Here is a 15,573-nt window from a genome sequence, read left to right as displayed (position 1 = left end):
TAGTGGGCAGAACCGTAGACTTCGTTTGCTGCTCTCCGGGTAACCCTTGGTTGTGTTTAGGCTACCGTTCTGAGATTCAACTTAGTCCGTGGTCTACTTAGCCGAAGCTCCCTCCTTTCGGCGCAGGAAATACCCTTCCCTGGATGGCACAGTGGGATCAGAGAATTTTGCAAGTTCGAGTGCCTCGGTATCAGGATAACTGTTCAGTGATGGCCGGTCTTTGTTCAGGAGCTCTTCTTGGGTGCTGACGCTTTCTGTCGTGGCCAGGGTCGGGGAGACCTTCTTACAGTGGTGTGCATGCAGCCAGTGCTGTTTCCCATCCACTCGAAGAGCCGTCCGGGTGGTGATCAGTACTTGCCAGGGGCCCGTCCACCGGGGTTCCAGACTCTTTGCCCGTTGGAAATTTCGGATCAGCACATAATCCCCCGGTTGGATATCGTGACCCGGACCCCTGGAAGCATCGGGGATGGCCTGCTGCACCTGCTGATGAATGACAGACAATGTTTTAGTCAATTTGCACAAGTAATCAGACAGTAGGACATCCGGGACGTCGTGAATGGAGGTCGGTTTAGGGGCAGTCCAGAGGTTCATCGGTCGCCCAAATACAACCTCGTAGGGGGTCAAATGGTGCTTAGTGGGAGTGGAGCGCATCGATAGCAATGCCAGTGGGAGGGCATCTGGCCATTTAAGTCCTGTGGTGGCCACTATCTTCGACAGTTTTAGTTTCAGTGTGGCGTTGTGTTGCTCAACTAAGCCAGCAGATTGGGGGTGAAAGACTGCGTGAAACCTCTGTTTTACACCCAACCCTTTCAAGATTAGTTGGATAACTTCAGCTATGAAGTGGGGGCCGTTGTCGCTCCATAGAATTCGACAAAGACCGTAGCGAGGGAAAAACTCTTTCAGTAGAACCTTGGCAGTGGTCATGGCAGTGTTATCACGGGTTGGATAGGCTTCTACCCATTTGCTGAAGGCACACACAATGACTAATACATACTTCAGGCTTTGGCATCTTTGTAGTTGGATGTAGTCCATCTGGAGGACCTCAAAAGGATGGTCGGGGACCCCAAACCCTCCCCGGGGTACCACAGTTCCTTTCCCAGGGTTGTGTTGCAGGCAGATAAGGCATTGCTGGATCAGGCGTCTGGCTGAGTCGGGGATTTTGTCGTTGTGCCAGACCTTGGAGATGAGTAGGCTCTGGGGTTTTAGGTTTAAACCTATAATAACTGATAAAACCCCACTGAAAGAAAAATAGCCCTCACCGGTGAAAACATATAAACACTGAAAAAACACCAGGACAACCACAAACTAAATGCCATTCAAAGAAAGGAAAAAGAGAGTGAAAGTCATTTTTTTCTTCCTGAAGGGGTCAATACAATGTAACTTTGTTATACAAGTAGCAGTAAGAAAGACTGGCTAACATTATTCTGCTTGAGTTTTGTTCTTTAGGAATGCCACTAAAATATTGTTTCTTCTTCCTTTTACTTTTTCAGTTTTGTGGCCTTTGGTCTAAAGATGCAGTGTTTAGTTTCATGTTTTAGGTCTAGTTTAATTATTTTATAAACTATAGAGAATCAGGAAATATCAACCTCATATTTGGTACTTTGGCTGCATTAGATTCTTTCACCGATAGGTAAAATGGCTGGTTTCATAAAAATCTGTCCTAATAGGTGTCATCACATTTACCCACAGAGAATGGGTAAAAACCCTTAGACCATAGTTTCTAGTGGGACAGTATTGATAGTAGGTGAATTGCAACACCTCAGGCTTTAAACATTCAATGCAAGGTATAGTGACAAGTATATATATCACCAAGCATCTGGGATAGTGGTGAAAACATGACATCAGACTTTTGGAAAACATGGAACGCAGTGTCACTTGTAATGCTCTGCAAAAAAGGTTCTTTCCAAGTTCAACAAAGATTGGAGTGATATTGTTTGTATTTTCAGTGATTCAGCTACGTATATAAAAAAAGTTGTGTGATGACCTGTCAAAATTGATTCCGAGCTGAAGTGATTCCCTGTAGTAGATCTTTGCCACCTGTTAGATGGTATGCTGAACGAATCTTTACAATCTTAAGAGTTAATGAGGGATGCTTTTGACTTTTTAGTCCATTCTGGTGCACTGGTTTCTAATGCATAGGAACTAAAACGCAAATATTTATCATTCCGTGCTTTATGTGGCACCAAAGAAAGAGTCATTCGAACTGTGTCCCTTAGCTGATGGTTCTCAGCCCAATGGGCAATGAATGCTGAGAGGGCCTTTTCACAGAAGTTTACATGGGAAGGAAAGAGCGAGCGCACATGACCCAAAGACTCACTGAAGAAGTATTGTATGGTGTACTACAATAAGATTAATTTTCAAAAATCTATTTGGACCTCATATACACTATAAGTATATTGTCTATATACCATGTTCTTTCAGTGCAGAAATCAAGCAATAATAAGAGCAAAACATTCCATAAACACCGGAAAAACACTTTTTCTGTTGTTTTTAGTGGCGCGAAAATGTGTAACCACTGACAACTGTTTTTTAAGATATTGAAAACACTGAAAAAAAAACACCAGAATTTACCAAAAATAGAAACTGAAAACAGGAAAGCCTAGAGATGAGTTTGATCATAGGGGCAGATCCTATGTGTGCAGGGGAGTGAGCCATAGTCAGTATGGGGGTCAGGTACGAGTTGGGTAGCAACCATTTGTTAGTGTCCTTTGTCCGCCAGCAGCCTTCATCGTCTTTCAATCCCACCCGTGCCCATTCAGTCAATTCGTGTGGTGAGCTGGCCATCTGGATGTCCCTAATAGTCTCCCTAGCGTCCGTCCATTTTTCAGCTTGTGACCTAGTCACGTACATGTGAGTCGTCGTCCTATTTTCGGCTGTGGTTCGAGCAGTGATGTCGGCCAGTGCGTTTCCCTGTCCGACTAAGTCTGTCACCTTCCTGTGTGCCTGGCACTTGATTACGGCTAATCGTTTGGGGAGGAGAACTGCTTCAATCAGGGCGGAGACTAGATCTCTGTGGAGGATGGGCGTGCCGTGGGACGTCAGGAATCCCCTTTCTCTCCACAAGAGTCCAAAATGGTGAACCACTCCAAAGGCGTACTGGCTGTCCGTGTAAATGTTTGCCGTGGTCCCTGTCGCTATAATACATGCTCGTGTGAGGGCAATCAGTTCTGCCGCCTGTGCGGATCGTTGTGTGATGCGGGCTGTCTCAATTACTGTTCGGGCTGTCGTTACTGCATAGGCAGCTGAGGTGGTGCCGTCAGAGTTTGATGCAAGAGCCGTATACCCATAGCTCTCCGTCAGGGTCTGTGAAGGCGGTGTCTCGGAGGTCAACTCTACTCCTAGTCTGTTCGTCTGTGAGGGTCACACAGTCATGTATAGGGGGGACATTTGGGTCGTTTTCGGGCAGAGGCAACAAGGTGGCTGGGTTCAGTGTGGTGCATCTTTTCAGCGTGATGTGGGGTGCAAGCAGAGTCAGTTCGTATCCAGTCAGTCGTGCGCTAGTCAGGTGTTGCGTCTTAGTCTGGTTTAGGAGGGTGTCAACAGCATGGGGCACCAATACCGTGAGGGAATTCGATAGTACGATCCCCTCTTTTTGTCGGATAGAGACAGCAGCGGCAGCTACGGCTCGAAGGCAGGCAGGCAAGGCTCTCGCTACGGGGTCAAGGGTGGCAGAGAAATAGGCACATGGTCGTTGCTTGGGGCCAATAGTTTGAGTCAGGACAGACAAAGCGCACCCCTCCCTTTCGTGAGTGTAGAGAGAGAAGGGCTTGGTGTAATCAGGGGTTCCTAGGACTGGTGCAGAACAAAGGGCGTCTCGAAGTTCTTTGAAGGCAGATTGGCATTCGGGGGTCCAAGGGAGTGGGAAAGGGACATCTTTGGCTAGTAGGGAAAGTAGTGGCTTTACAATGAGACTGAAATTTGGCAACCACTGCCGGCAGGAGGTGAGTCCTACCAGGGAGCGGACTTGTTTATGGGTCTTTGGGACAGGGGTTTCTAGAATGGCCTGAATTCGATCGGGTGTAAGCTTTCTCCCGTCTTTGGACAAGAGGTGGCCTAGGTAGGTGACCTGGGGTTGGCAGAATTGCAACTTTCTCTTGGAGACCTTGTGGCCATTTTCCGCAAGGAAGTGCAAGAGTTGGATGGTGGCTGTGACTGCAAGTGGAGTGGTGTCGGCCACCAAAAGATGTCATCTACGTACTGTATCAACACCACTCCCTCCGGTAGCTGAACGGCGTCCAGCTGTCTCTTGAGGGCCTGGCTATAGATGCTGGGACTTTCTGTGTAACCTTGGGGAGCTCTACAAAATCTATATGAGCGGGATTTTAACGTGAAGCCGAAAAGGTAGCGGCTGTCTGGGTGGATGGGGATGGAGAAGAAAGCGTTCTTGAGGTCTATTACAGTGAAGGTGGTGGCTGTGGAAGGAATCAGGGTCAGAATGGTGGCGATATCTGAAACTACGGGGTACTGAGGTACAACTACCTTGTTGACCTCTCGAAGGTCGATGATGAAGCGGTACGCTTTCTCATCTCCCTCGCCCTGCTTCTTCACAATGGGTAGGATAGGGCTGTTGCAAATATTGCTGACTACTTCTTCTACCACTCCTGCCTCTATCAGGGACTAGATTATCATTACCAATGCCTTCTCACCGTCGGTCGAAATCCGATACTGTGGGAGTTTTGGGAGTATCGCATCTTGGCGAACAGTTATGTGCACGGGGTCGATCATCATTCGTCCTACGTCAGCGTCAGTTTTAGCCCGCAGATGCAGAGAGTCAAGCAAGGATGCGTCAGCGTCAGAGATGGAGAACATGTGTCGTGCGGGATGAGGTCTGAGCAAAGTCGGGTTATCATACAGAATAACTCGAACTCCGTCCTGTGAACACCTGATAGTAGCTCGGAAATGCTTCAGTAAGTCAAGTCTCATAGTGGCATCGGGGGTGTTGGAGGAAAGCAGAAACGTCGTGTCAGTGGGGTTACTGTCCAAGGCGAAGGAAACCGGTGCGGATAAGGGGTTAGTGGAGGGCGTTCCATCAAAGCCTATTGATGTTATGTGTGAGCCAGACAAGGGTGCCCTTGGAATCAGTCGTTTAGATAACGCACTACGTGTCGCGCCAGTGTCTACCAGAAATGGAGACTTCGTACCTAGGACCTTAGCGGTGACATAAGGACCTTGCTGGTCAACATAGAGCTCGACTGGATCCCTCCCTTGCCCTAGGCAGTCCTATGCAAAGTCGCGGGCATCGTCACAGTCAGTCTGCTGGCATTGGTTCTGTCGGGGGTGGTCAAAAGTGTTCGGTCTGCCTGATCTGTCATTGCTGGCGTCGTTTGCGTGCCCTCGTCCCTGTCCTCTATTTTTCGGCCCACCCGCTACGTCTTTTGCGTCCCTATTTTTGTACATTTCTAGCAGGATCGGGCACTGGGACTTCCAATGCCCATATCCTTGGCAAAACGCACACTGGTTCTCATCGAGGTCTGTTCGTGGAGCGCCGGGTGCGGGTGTGCGGTCTCTTGGGGGTGGATTTCTAGGAGCCATTGACTGGTAGTTTCCTCTATACTGTTCCCTTCCTGTCGTCACTCCTTGCAATTGAGCAATCATCACTCGTTCTTTCAAGTCCTTTTTCTTTTTCTCAGTCGCCCTATCGTTCTCGTTCTTTTGCCGTTCGTAGTATTGAGCCATCTGAAGGATAGCCGCGGGTTTGGAGGCAGCCCAACTACTTTCACTAGTCTGCAGTTTTTGCGAGACTTCTGGTGTCAGGCCTTTTACAAAGTTCTGGACGAACAAGTGATGTCCGGTCGCAGAGGTCATGTCCTGGCCACTGTAATCGGCAGGCAGGCAGAAGGAGGGGGAAGCGTGCTCCTAGTTGTAAAGAGGCTAAAAGCACTGGAAATCTAGTGATTGGGTCTGGGCAAGAACTAGAGCCCCATAGTGTTAACAACCTCTCTACGCCTGATTTGGGTCAGACAGCTCCGCTTACCTCCTCAAAAAGAAAGTCTCTTCCTATCTATCCGGAGAGGTTAAAGCAAAACGAGCTTTTACCTGTAAAACAGTAAGGGGTTCTAAAAACCAAGTCAGCTAACAGCACCGGGTCGAGGATAACGCCGTCATTACGGTCCTATTTTAAGGTGATTCCGCAGGTTATGCACCTTTCAGACCAGCAACTTCCTGAAGGTGCTCCATACCTGATGGCATCATTAGAACCCCAGGGGGCTTACCCCTACTGCTCCCGTTACTCCTATTACTGCAGGCATAACTACTACTACAGCCAACATGATGCATGATAAAGCTGTTGATGATGTTAACATCAATGAATCCAGTGAGATAAGTGTGGCTTCTGTTGAGGTTGAGGTTGAGGTTGAGGCTGAGGTTGAGGTGGAGGTTGTTAATATCATGGATGGCTCATTAATTTTGGGTGAGAAACCTGTGGAGACGCTTGCTGCTACCCCTATCTATAAAGCTATAGAGTCTCCATATCCTTCTTTGCCTCTTATGCCTCCCCCTCAATCTGCGCCATGTGAAACAGTAAATAGGAATGGTATATATTTATACTTATGTCTTCGTTGTTTTCTTTTATGGGGTTCGTTTTTTTTCCCTTGCACGGCTAAAGTTCGAGTTTAGATAGGATGGGAACTCAGAAGGGGCGCTATCTTCTGGATCTTCCAGATAGATAGAGCAAGGGTTTCCCGGGGGGAGGGGGGGAGGGAGTTGTAAGTCCCAAGAGAGTTGTAAGTCCCAAGGTAAACAGTAGATATTGTGGGGGGTTTCTGGCCTTAGCCTTTGGACAGGGGAGGGGGGGGCGAGATGTCCCTATGAATAAGTTAAAAGTTCTTTCTTGGAATATAAATGGCCTGCTTACTAGCCCAAGAAAGTGGAGGATAATGCAATACCTTCGCGATTCAGACGCTCGGGTTCTTGTTCTTCAAGAGACCCATCTCACTGAGACAGAGATGCTCTCTGTTGTTAAAAAAAATAGGTGGGTCGACTTCTGTGTGTCCACTACACAATCGGTAAATTCTAGAGGGGTTGTGATTATTTTTAAAAATTCTTTAAAGGCAAGGTTAATTGACAAATTGATGGACCCAGGGGGTAGGTGGCTTATTGTGCCTGTAGCTGTTGCAGGGGCTCCAGTTACTATAGTGGGTTATTATGGGCACAACCAAGACGACCCTTCAGTCTTGAGATCTGTGTTTTCCCACCTACTTTCCTTTCCGGAGCCGACCATCTTTGCCGGAGACTTCAATATAGTTTTAGATCCTAAACTGGATAAATCCCCGACTAATAGACCGATAACCCCCTCTAAAACTAGGGCTTTTCTACTTGATAAAAAGAAGGAGTTTGGTTATGTTGATATATGGAGACTAAGATCTGGGCTTCAGCATGGCATTTCATTCCGCAACTATAAATATCACCATCAGTCACGAATAGACTATATCCTGATCAGCCAGCAATTAGTTAGCTCGGTGCAAAACATCTCTCACCTTCCTTTCCATCTATCAGATCACGCGGCCATCTGTTTAGAACTGGGTGGGCTTCTAAAAAACCCGCCTAGAACCTGGTCGTTCGACCGTTCATTACTCGCGGCTCCTGACGACATCACCTTTCTAAAAATCGAAGCACAATTTTTTTTTGATAACATCGGGTCCACTTCCCCAGGTTACGTTTGGGATGCATTTAAAGCTTTTTTGCGAGGCCTAATAACTAACAAGGCTGCACATAAAAAGAAGATTTACAGAGAAGCGGTTCCTTCCCTGGAAACCGATATGGCTAAGGTGCAAGAGGATATCTCGCTACATTCTGCTGCCTCCCCAGAAATCTCAAAAGAATGGCAAAATAAGTTACTCACCTTAAAAGGGGAACTGGGCTCAATTTTGAATGTACGGGTTCTTCAGAGATGGGAGCCCAGTAAGCTGGCCCACTTTCAATATGGAGAGGGGGCCGGGAAACTTTTAGCCTGGAAGGTTAAAACCGATCTAGTCAGAAACCATAGAGATCAAATCATGGTTGACGATGTGACATATTCGGCTGATGACGATATCAGGAGAGCCTTTCGTGATTTTTTTCAGAACATATATCACGAAGACAAGCATATTGAGGCGAAGCAAGTTGACGATTGGTTGAAGGGGGTGCCTCTCCCCTCCCTATCGTCGAAACAGAGGGCTTCCTTAGATAAATCTATTACGCAGGAAGAGGTTAGTCGTGCTATTTCTGGCAGTAAGAAGGGCAAGGCATCGGGCCCAGATGGCCTTCCTTCTGAGGTCTATCTGGCCCTGTTGCCAATAATTCTTCCCTTTTTAACCCTGTTGTATAATCAGATTTTCCAGGCAGGTTTGTCTCCCCTAATTCTTGGAATGATGCTTCTATTACTTTAATCTTGAAGCCAGGTAAACCAGCCACCAGTTGCGGTTCATACAGACAAATTTCCATCTTAAATGCGGATTACAAGCTTTTTACGTCAGTTCTTGCCAGTAGATTGGGTGTGGTGGCACCGTGCATCCTGCATCAGGATCAGAGGGGTTTTGTGAAGGGTCGCCAGCTCTTGGAACTAACCTATGATCTGGTGGGAGCCATTGATATGGCGACTATGGACTCCCTTCCCCTGGCTATTCTCACGTTGGATGCCACCAAGGCCTTCGACAGGGTGAATTGGACATACCGGTCGGGGGTCTTTGGTAAATTTAACATCGGGGAGGGTTTTCGTAGAGCCGTGAGTCTCCTCTACCAGAATCCCTCAGCCTCTTTACTGGTTAATGGAGAATTGTCAGACCCATTCAACATCACTCTGGGTACCCAGCAGGGCTGCCCCCTCTCCTCTCTCCTGTTTGATTTATATATTGAACCCTTCGCCCAACGGCTGAGGGATGATTGTAACATCAAGTCTTTTTTCTACAGGGGATGGGAGAGGAAAGTAGCCCTGTACGCAGATGATATTCTCATCTTTTCTTCAGATCTGCGTACTGCTCTCGCTTCGGTGATTGCTTTGGCTCATGACTTTGGTGAGATATCTGGATATCAAATTAATGCATCTAAGACTGAGATGATGCTGTGGAATGATCCTGAACCTGTGGCAGGGGCCCAGTTGAGTCACTCTGTGCGTTATCTTGGTCTTACCATCGTTGAAGACATAGATAAAATCGCAATGTTGAACTTTTCTACCGTGGCTAGAGATTGTAGAAGACTTATGCGATCCTGGTCTTCACTCCCTCTTTCCATTTTAGGTAGGGTAAACCTAGTTAAAATGTCTATTTTACTAAAAGTCTCTTTTTTGTTTAATACTGTTCCGTTGTATTTTGAGCCCTCCATCATAGCTAAACTTCAAGGTGACATTAGTTCTTTTATTTGGAGTGATCGTATACAGAGGATAGCATGGAAAAAACTCAGGCGCCGGAGGGAAAAGGGGGGCCTCGCAGCTCCTGACTTACAACTGTATGCGTGGGCATTTCAATTCTCCCACGCCAGGATGCTGCTTAAAATGCCCACGAATGTGGAAATTGGTAGTAAGTTTTCCGCTCTACTCAGATGAGAAGGGGTGGGCCAGCAGGGCTTTTTGTTTAAATTTGGCGACCCCAAGTTCTTTAAAAAGGTGAAGCTGAAGATCTTGCTGGGTATGACAAAAACGTGGGTTAAACTTGGAGGTGTCATAAAAGTGGGTTATTTTGTAGGCAGGTCGCCATTGTGGGACTCCCCGGGGTGTCCGGGATGGCTTCTTGACAGCCTCGCAACACCGCTGAGAGAGGCTGGTCTGGAGGTCTGGGGGGACCTCTTTATAGAAGACTCTCTGCTCCCTTGGGATTCTTTGTCAGCTAGACTAGGGTCGGGTCTTTCTAGGTTCAAATACCTGCAGATTACGAGCTGGGCCCACTCACAGATTTCTGTCCAGGGTATATATCAACTGGGAGGAGATAGTAGCCTAGTGGCCCTGATGCTGGACAAGCCTCCTGTTAGTAAGGAGATTTCAGTTTGGTATAATTTATTATTAGAAGAGGTCGACAGCGAATTCCTACTACCAGTGATGCTGTGGAGCTCTTTTTTTTTATTGGTCACGACCTCGAAAATATATGGTATTCCTCCTTTAAGATCATGTGGGACATTGTGAAGCCCGCTTGGCTCCGCAGGAACCATCTTTTTACCCTGCATAGGGCATACTACTCACCACAGCAGCTATCGAAATTCTCAACAGACTCTCCTGGGGCATGTCCCAAGTGTGGGTTGTTAGCAGCCTCTGACATCCATATGTTCTTCGAATGTCCATTGCTGCTCCCCTACTATGATTCAATTAGTGCGCTATTGACCATAGCTCTGGGCTTTCAGATCTCGATAAACGCAATCCTTACAATTTTTGGAACATCATCGGAGGTTCAAGGCCCTGCCAAAAATCTTCTTTTCTCCTGTATACTGTTGGCCAGAAGAGAAATCTGTAGGAAATGGAAGGACCCAGCACCTCCTACCCTGTTAGACTGGCGTATCTCAGTCCTGAAAACCTCAAAAGTTGACCTAGCAAGATATGGCAATCCTGACAAACGTAACTTTTGGCTCCTTTTGAATTGGGTTTAATTGGTATCTGACTGTGTTCCGCCCCCCCCTCTCCCCCCCCCCCCCCACTGTCCTATGATTACGCTGCTTGGTCTGCTCCTCTCCTCGACATACCCAACACCATGGCTCCCCCACTCGCAATGGGTATTGAACGGCAGCAACATCGCTTTTCTATGGTCATCATATTGTGGCACTTCTCGGAGAGGTGCGATAATACTGTGTCAACACCGATTTAGTTGGCTGCTGACACTACCAGTTTACCTGTGACAGTATATTCCTCTCTCCTAGTGCTTCTATGCGATATTCTAAGGGCGAAAATGAGGACCAAAAAAAAAAAAGACTGAATTCAAATTGTGAACTCGGCTGACCGCATTGTTGGTGTATGGAAGAAAACATGAAATATGTATGGAATACATTGTCGAAACATGTAGGTTTCAGGGATGTTACAGTTCAAATTGTGAGTTCTGCTGTCCGTAGTGTAGACTGACATTTTGTGTTCGTTTAGACTTACAAAATGAATTTGGTCATTCAAGTAAAGCTCTAACTGATATAAAACAGGTTCTTGACGCAAGGATGGTTGTCATTAAAAGAGGCACATTAGTTAAATGCAGAGCTATTGGCTTTGCAAATGTAAAAGTAATACAGCGGAGAACAACTTTTTTTTCCATTTATTGACTGTTGTAAGAATGGCGGCACACCACGTGGTGTGCCGCCATTAATACAAAAGTAAATAAATTAAAAATAAATAGTTTTAAAAAAAAGATATGTATGCCTGCTGTATTCGTTTTTCATTTGTAAAGGCAATAGCTTTGCATATAACTATTGCGAGACCTATTGCTTGCAAAGGCTTGAAAGGAAGGGATGGTGGGGGGAAGATGCCTAAGGCAATGATAAGAAATACAAACCATCTCAAGGGAACAAGACCATGCAAATGTCACCAGAGGTAAGATAGAAACTGTTAAACTAGGATAATACCAGAAGCTAAGAGTTCTCAGGCTCACAGACAATGTTAATACCCCTCATAATACATACCAGAGCTAACGAAAGCAGCTCGCTGCAACAAAATGGAAACAGCCATGATTAATGAAAGCAGGCTAGAGGAGAGCTGGGACAAAGCCACCTCATGTATCATCCTCCACATCAGTTACAGCTTCTAACATGGCCCTCTGCGTGCAAGCCTGGGTAAAAATGCCTTGTCCGCCTCGCAGCTCTACCAAAACTTGGCAAGAAAAAAAGCATGCATGCGCCATTAATTAAATAACTAAAGGTGGATGGCAAGCACTCTTTGATGCTGTTTGGGAGATGGGAGCAATGTTCTTTGCAAGCAAGGCAAGAGAAAAAAATATACAGGTGCTGTTAAGACATAAATAAAAGTGCAGGGCAAGCGCTGCTGGATGCCGTGTTGGTGGTGAGGCAAGCCAATTAAAAAAAGCATATGGGAGCTGTATCAAATAAAGGCCACAGCGAACGCTGCTCCATGCTGTTTGGGAGGTGGGAGTGATGTTCTTTTTAGGTAAGCAAAGAAAGAAGTAAATCATACAGGCACTGTTAATAAATAAATAAAGGTAGATAAGTGCAAGAGTCACAGTTCTGTTTAGAACAGCTCTGTAAACCATGAGCACTGGTCTCAATGCTCCAGCTTACAGAAGAAAATAGTGCTAACAAACTGAGTAACAACACATGTAACAGGGGCTGAACTTAAAAATAGGCAGAGCTTTTAAAGGCCATATCTTGACTACAGCATGTCTCGCCGAGGAGTGACCTGAAAAGGAAGGCAACTTAGGCTGCGACTAACTATTGTTGCTTTGTTTGCTCATAGTAAGATGCTTTGAAAATCTTATATCTGAAGATAGCGGAAGTTAGATTGATGGAATTCTTCTTGGATTGAGAGAGACTGTCCTTGGACCAGTGAGTCTTTCAGATAGTGAAATACCCAAGAACATGGTTCTAGATGAGGTTCATAGATGCCCTAGAATTGGGGCACAAATATGTGCAGCTGGGAAAATACAGTATGGGTTTTACCTCTAGGTAATTTATCCCAAATGACATTATAGAGGTGTAATCTTGGGCATCATTGAATGCAAAGAGGCAACTAACAATATCAAGCATGAAGGATCCATTGTAGATTCCTCTGGATTAGAATGAGCGCTGCTGCATTTTTGAAGGTGCATCTTTGCAGGAGGTTTGCTAAGCAGGCATTTTGTCTTCACGAAACACTTCTACAAATCAATATGGCCTTGACAAAGATGCTTCTTCTTACTCATACAAAAGCCACCAAAAAAAGTGCACTAGTTGCTGCTATTAATCATTGAAAAAAAGTACCTGCAGAGGGAATAGTATTCATCTATTCAACTGAAGAGCAAGGTCAGAATCTTTGATAACCTGTGTTTTGGATGAATGGTGCATTCCCTATTCAGATGGACAATCCCCCCCCCCCCCAACCCTCCAAGCCCCATTCTGGCAGCTGGCACACAAACGGTGATACTTGTATCTCTGATAGCATAAATATGTTTTTAAATGACCCAGCAAAGGCTGGGATAATTCAAAGATGCACAATTGGATAGGATACTATTTATAAAGCGCACTTATACCCATGGGTGTCAAGGCACTAAGCGAACTGGGGAGAAGGAAAAAGTACCAGCATCCAGCTATGAAGCAAATAACCAGGTTTCCAGAAGTTTCCTGAAGACCAGAAGAGAGTCCACCTTGGAAATGGAAGGGGGGCAAGGTATTCCAGAGTTTGGTGGCTGCCAGAGAGGAGCAACCGCCCCATCTGGACCTGTGATATTTGTGTGAAACCAGTTTTTTTTTGTGAGGAGGATCTCAAGGTCCTCCCTGGATTGTACCATTGAAATATGGTTTTTAAGAGCGATGAACCACTGCTGTGCATAACATTGTACACCACACTCAAGACCTTGAAGGAAATGCACTTCCTGATGGGGAGACAGTGCAAGGCTCGAAATCTCTTCCCTAGCTGACTGATACTTCGGGATGTTAAGAATCAACCTGTATCAGCAGTCTACAGATAACCTGTCTCTAGTTGCTGTATTTTGCTTGCTGTTATGGCCGGGGTAGGATGCACTAGTGAGTGACAAGATCTCCAAGCAGTCTCTAAATTTCAGATGACTAGTTTCCTGGTGAAAGGAACATGAAATTGAGTTTTGGGCTCGTCCAAGACATACACTTTTACAGGAAAAAAATATTTTTGGGTCCAGTCACAATTCAGGTTTGTGCTAGAAAACCCCTCGAATATTTCTGCTTTATAATGTTTAACGTGTCACGAGTTTGCGGTATGCTCACCAACCATGTAGATTTACAAAAAACATACGTTACTGAAAAATTGTCCTTCATGGCTGTGTACATTTGTAATCCTTTTAATCATGTGACAACAGCTTTGGAGTGCTCTGTCTGTGAGCCCCTGGATTTGTGAAACAAGATGTGAATGTCCTTTCATTGTATGCTGCATCGCATATTTTAGTCACTGACAAATGAAAAGTGTTAAATTAAATGAGTGTTTGATTTTAAGCGCCATTTTGAAATCTGTTCTGACAGTGCTCTTTAATGTGGCGCCCTTGTGTCGTTTCTTGGTAGCAGCCCCCTGTTTTTACAGCCACAAAACGAATTGTACTCTCTCAAGAAAAAAAGATAAACATGGATAAATGCAAAAAAAAAGCCCGAAAGCCCGGTCGAGCATCAGCACCTGTTCATTAGGACAAAATGGAATGTTCACTATTATGCATTCACCAACGCCAGATAAATAATGCAAAGGCTCCTCAAGTACTGTGGGTGCCTGGCATGACTGCTTTATTTTTTTACCTGCCCTCCTAGAATTATTAATAGAACGTCTGCTCTCATCGTCTTGTACTTTCCCAGCATTGCTGCCGTCACGGTGTTCATTTTATCTCCCATGGAGAGTGCCAGGATTTGTTGTCATCGCCCACATTCAAATGTGTGGTCATCAGGTTGCCAAAAAAAACAAGAGCAGATACCTTAACCCAATGAGCTGCCTTCCTGCAAGGTGACATTTTTTTTCTTGCCATGCATTAAGAGGAGGTGCGAGGGAGGAATGCTACAGTAAAATATAAGCAGCAATGGCGCCAAAGCTGAACACAGTCAAATAGTAACAGAACAGGAAACACAAAAATAAAATAGCCCCCAAAGAATATTTCAAGAACCATAGCGGAATTAGACAGTGCTAAGTACCTGCTCTGTGGAAGGAACAGAAGAGAGAAAAGAGGGACAAAGAGAAAGGTCTGACCACTAGCAAGCAAGGATTTTAAAAGGACACTGACCTAGACAAATGAAAAGCATTGCCAAGAAAGGGGATGGACTTGATGCACACAGACTGATTACAGCAGGTCTCGAAGAGACAGCTGCGCTGTCTAGCTCAACCTAAAAAGAGACTGTAAAGACTCCATTTTTTACACGTCATAACTGAGTTAACAATTGTGGTATTAGTGTGATGAAATTACACCAATAAGTGTGAACTAAGAACTCAGAAGGAGTACTGGAGCCATACGAAATCTCCAATATAAACATACCGATTGCCAAGTAACTTTATTTGAAATTTGTAAAGACATCAATAGACAATGCTCTGGCATAGGAGAGACAAGCCTGGCATACTATTGTATTTTAAATAGACTTTATCTTGAATAGTTGTCTATTTACATCTTTATGTTCCATTTTCTGTCAAATAAGTGTCTAAAAGGTTTATTTACTAATACATTTTAGTGTAATGGTTTTAAAAAAGACGAAGCACTTGAATAAACTTGTAACTTGATACTTGAATGGGGTGGGTTGCTTCTCCCTGACACCACAGTCAACGTGGGCCTAGAGTGTATTTCTTTAAGTCCATGCACGGTGGAGTCAGAATCCTGAAGCAATGTGCTATGCTGCAGAGTCTTTAATCTTACATTATGCAAACTGTGGAAACTAATGCAAAGTACACACTGCCTTCATTTATAAGACACTTTGTGGCCACTCCTGCTTATCAGATTTTCATTCCCTTCCTAATTAATGTCTCTTGGTGCTCATTGGTCCCCTCAA

At 45.3% G+C, this 15,573-nt stretch overlaps 1 protein-coding gene across 3 annotated transcripts in view; it reads left to right on the top strand.

Annotated features, from left to right (window-relative positions):
* The window catches only part of LOC144773609 (transient receptor potential cation channel subfamily M member 2-like), a 1,291,174-nt gene that overhangs the window by 1,016,750 nt on the left and 258,851 nt on the right, over positions 1-15,573 (top strand). The window lies entirely within an intron of this gene.

The sequence above is a fragment of the Lissotriton helveticus genome, chromosome 8, assembly GCF_964261635.1.
Source record: "Lissotriton helveticus chromosome 8, aLisHel1.1, whole genome shotgun sequence".
In the NCBI taxonomy this organism is placed as follows: domain Eukaryota; kingdom Metazoa; phylum Chordata; class Amphibia; order Caudata; family Salamandridae; genus Lissotriton; species Lissotriton helveticus.
This window is presented reverse-complemented; position numbering and strand designations above follow the sequence as displayed.